At 54.5% G+C, this 3,750-nt stretch overlaps 1 long non-coding RNA gene across 1 annotated transcript in view; it reads right to left on the reverse strand.

Annotated features, from left to right (window-relative positions):
* Positions 1 to 225: 225 nt before the first annotated feature.
* Positions 226 to 3,750, reverse strand: part of LOC142925664 (uncharacterized) — a 26,705-nt gene continuing 23,180 nt past the window's right edge. Inside the window, exon 2 of the long non-coding RNA XR_012942615.1 lies at positions 226 to 3,750. This exon is cut by the window's right edge and continues 10,257 nt beyond it. This is a non-coding gene — a long non-coding RNA (uncharacterized LOC142925664).

Raw genomic sequence — 3,750 nt, forward strand, 5'->3', positions numbered from 1 at the left:
CGCGTAACCCTACGCGCTCCCTCTCAATAGAGACGAGCGTTTGTTTCTGAATGAAAGAGGGAAGCGGCACTGCAGGTTCAAGAGCGAAGCGCCCGCTATTACCGGAAGGCGCATTTGATTTGTAGATTAGTTGTCAACAGATGAGAATTATCCAGTGTGTTTGCATAATGTCCTCGTGGCATTGAGTAAAGGGCGATGATGAAAATATACTCGTAGGAGATGAAGCCGCTTGAAATAATCATTTACTTTAATGGCGTTATTTTATTGCCAATGCACAAATCGCCCAGACTGCGCTACACCTCTCATCAGGTCTGGGAAGCTAAGCGGGGGTTGAGCGTGGATCGGACCTGGATGGGCGGCCACCACCAATGCATGAACGGGTGGTGTGGATTACGTTGTCAGCAGAGGGCAGTGCAGCAAATTAAATCGTTGTACGGTACGTCTATGCTGTCTGTCTTGAGCAATCCGTCCGAGAGTGCAATTGTGAATAACAAACAGTTAAACAGAAATGTAATTATGAATTTCCATCACCGAAATGTGGAAATTTCCACCAGAGACGGGCACCACCCCCCGCTGGCTCCAGGCGTGGGCGCACAGCGCGGCCACACGGGGAGAGGAGGCGCCGTGGGTAGGGGGGGTGGGGTTCTGTTGTTCTAGACCAGGGGTGGCCAACCAAAGCAACTAGAAGATACTTTTTGGAATTGGATAAAACTAAAACCCCTCACTGTTCCAAGAGCCGCAATACACGCGAATATGAGACGGCTCTTCGAAAATAATATCGCGGAATAGTCCTCAAAGAGCCGCAGGTTTTGTTGACCCCTGCCCTTGACGTTCACCGTCGTCAGCCTTGCTGATCGGGACCGTAGGAAGAGCGGGACGCACTCTCGCCAACCCTACGGATGTTAAAAGCGGTTCGATGCCGATTCTCAACCCCCCTTTTCGTGCAACAACACCCGCCGCCTCGCTCGGCAGGGTTGGCAAGCGTAGGAAAGCAAGCCAAGAGTTGCTTCCGCCAGAAGTGCTGCTGCTGCTGCTTCCCCTCCACGTCCTCGGGGAGACTCGGCAGATGCCCGCCAGATGTTTTCGGCGTTTTAAGTTTTACTGCGGCGCCCCCATGCAGATTCATCTCCCTCCTCTCTCGTCACTCGCCACACGGCGGCTGCTGCTGCTGCTGATGATGAGGCTGAGCCTACTTCTTCCTTTCTCCGGTGGTGTCGATCGCTTCCTCTCGGCCCGCGGTTGTCTCCGTGAAGTCTTTCTCTCCGCCCGGGTGCCCCGCCTTTTGTGTGGGCGGCCTCCATTGCTGGAGGGTCGTTTTTGCTTCCACGTCCACGCTGGCCAGACGTCTTGGAAGAGGCGGAGTTACCCACACTTCCCCCACCAAATGGGGACCAGCCGATCGACTTTCTGCGGTGTTAGTTGATCGGCTGGTCCGGGGGAGCAGTGGCGTTGGGGATTTAATAATATTTAAACTTCTGCTCCGGGAGATTGGACCTGGGTTGCAAGTCCAGTGTGCTCAACCATTCCACCACTGTGTGGCATGCATCTTTACAGATGCATGCTACGTGATTCGCTGCACATGCAAGTGAAAGCCACGAAACGAGATCAGTGAGAGGAGGGATCTGCGCCAGGACTTGTGTCGGCCTTCCACTGTGTTGCGAATAGATTAAACCGTTAACTTAACGCGAGTGGTTTCTCATCGTAACCAATGGACCCGCGTCTTCCGACTCGCTTTAATCACCGCACTTGTCTTCTGGATTTATTGCGGATAGTTGGCATCTTCTGCAAACGACTTTCGGGCCGTGTTGGAGTCGTTTGTCTCAAGCGAGTAACCCGGCTGAGTTGTTTGAGTTCATGGACAGTGTCGCTAAATCCCAGAGTGAGATAGCGGCCGTATACACCTCTGTCACATACACACAACTGCTGAGCCACGCGTGTATATGTAGAGTGATTCTATAAATCCACTGCTGGAAGCGGGCCTCTCCACGCCACGAGGTTCGTAGCAACGTGAAGAGTTCGTGACTTGACAGAATCGTTCCGTAGCGACGGCTCGGCCACAAATGAAATATTCTCGTGCCCGGCGTTCATGCAGAGCACGCGGCCTGCCAGCTCACCACTCACAGGTGTCACCGTGCAGCTCACCACCCACAGGTGTCACCGTGCAGCTCACCACCCACAGGTGTCACCGTGCAGCTCACCACCCACAGGTGTCACCGTGCAGCTCACCATCCACAGGTGTCACCGTGCAGCTCACCACCCACAGGTGCCACCGTGCAGCTCACCACCCACAGGTGCCACCGTGCAGCTCACCACCCACAGGTGCCACCGTGCAGCTCACCACCCACAGGTGTCACCGTGCAGCTCACCACCCACAGGTGCCACCGTGCAGCTCACCACCCACGGGTGTCACCGTGCAGCTCACCACCCACAGGTGCCACCGTGCAGCTCACCACCCACAGGTGCCACCGTGCAGCTCACCACCCACAGGTGCCACCGTGCAGCTCACCACCCACGGGTGCCACCGTGCAGCTCACCACCCACGCTCAGTTCTGGTTGTGCCACCATTTATTCGGGCACGATGTCCTGAGCTCAATTCCCTTCCCGAGGACGCTCCAAACACGCTGAGCGCAAACGTCGGACATCGTGGCGAACCACGTCGCGTGACGACCCGAAGACCCGAGGGAGAGCCGCCTCGTGGTCTTTGTCATCTCTCTCGCGTGCCAACAAAAACACAAAAAACTCTGTCGGCGAAATCGAGAGGCCCCTTCTCTGGAGCGGTAAACAGGACGTGCTGACATCGCCCGCAGCGCCGCGCTATCGCAGCCTCTGCTACAGCCACCTAATAGGAAATTAAATCAACTCATTTACATGATAATGAGAAGCTGCTCTCTCCGCTCGACACACTTTTTTCTATTTTTTTGGTGACCGTTTATTTAATTTCCCAGGCAATTCCTTTCTCTCCTCCCCATTGTGTAAATTGCAAAAAAGTTGCTCGCGAATTGGTTACACGGTGGCACGGTGCCTCGCGCGCTTCCCGTACGAACCCGGCGACCCGACTTCGATTCTCTGCCGTGAATAATAAAATCAGCGGCGAGTTGCGCTCTGCAGCTTTCCTACACAGTCTCGGTTGTACTGCCATGTGGTGCTCGGCACGATGTCCGGCGATTCGCCCCACGTGCTCAGAGCTTCTTCAGCAAACACGTGGGGGCGAAACGTAGGACATAGTGCCGAACAACACACGGAGCAACCCCAAAATCGCCTCTTGCCAATCCCCGTACTATCAGCAACCTGCACTGACCAGCGTGGTGAAGTATGGTCAAACAACCCCCAGGGCCAGCAACGTCGTGGAGAGGCATTCGTGCAGCAGTGGTTTGCAGAGGTTGCTACATTGATAAGCTGATGATTAGACACCCTGACATTACTCACAGGTTGGGACAGCTGGCTGATGAGTGATAAGGCTGGCACAAGCACAGAGATGTGAATACATCACAAGGATGATTAAGACATCAGCACGCGTAAGGAAAGGAGATGGATATTAAACACCACACAGGTCAGCCATCACTCATACGAGTGATGTAATCTTATTTTTTTTGCGGACAACTGTTATGAATAATTTTGACGAATCCCAGGTCTGGCGAGAACACACGGAATGAAACACAGGCTCGCGGTGTAGAGATGGTGCAACGGTGAGCGCGCTGCCCTATGAACCCCGCGACCTGTGTCTGACTACTGGTCACGGCTAACGTCAGT

This window comes from Petromyzon marinus, chromosome 23 (genome assembly GCF_048934315.1).
Source record: "Petromyzon marinus isolate PM22_M1 ecotype Great Lakes invasive population chromosome 23, UKy_Petmar_22M1.pri1.0, whole genome shotgun sequence".
NCBI lineage: Eukaryota > Metazoa > Chordata > Hyperoartia > Petromyzontiformes > Petromyzontidae > Petromyzon > Petromyzon marinus.